The sequence below is a fragment of the Elephantulus edwardii genome, unplaced genomic scaffold, assembly GCF_000299155.1.
Source record: "Elephantulus edwardii isolate Elephantulus edwardi_28Jun2011 unplaced genomic scaffold, EleEdw1.0 scaffold00089, whole genome shotgun sequence".
In the NCBI taxonomy this organism is placed as follows: domain Eukaryota; kingdom Metazoa; phylum Chordata; class Mammalia; order Macroscelidea; family Macroscelididae; genus Elephantulus; species Elephantulus edwardii.
The window spans coordinates 12,195,991-12,196,671 of record NW_006399839.1 but is presented as its reverse complement, the minus strand read 5'-3'; positions in this window follow the sequence as shown (position 1 = coordinate 12,196,671).

Genomic DNA, 681 nt, shown 5'->3' with positions numbered 1-681 from the left:
TCTATGTGTCTGTAACTGCGATATTTTAAACTGAGCAAGAGTCGTTTTTGGTAAAGTTTTAGCATGATCCATTTAGGTTGCAAGAAAGAGAAAGGCCTAAGTAATCTTTTAACATTTCTTAAAACTAAGTTTGGCAAGATCATAGTAGATATTTAAAGGGTGATATTTCAAAGTTTTGCAAGATCTTAGTAGGTATTTAGAGAGTGAATCAAAGATTCTGTTTTCAAATAATGCTCAGAGGAGATATGTAATGACTAATGCATAGACTCTAGAGCCAAAGGCAGATAGATTGTTTTGGATCATAGAGCCTTCAAATACTAGATTATTACTTTAACATCCTCTTTCCCCTCCTCCTTTTTAATCTACATTTAAATATATACAATAAAAATACATTGTAATATTATCAAGGAAATGACACACTATCCCTTTTTGAAAGATGAATAATCTCTCTATTCCTTATTTCTTTATCTAAAAGTAGAAAGTCAATGTACCTATTTCCTAGAGTTTTCATGATGGCTAAATGAATTATATAGATAAAGCATTTATTAAGTGCTCCATAGTTATAGTAATAATTACCATCATTTGGCAATAGAAATGTGGGGTCAAGATTGGTGGACGATTTATCAACAATCTGCGTTATGCGGATGACACAACCCTGCTTGCTGAAACTGAGGAGGACCT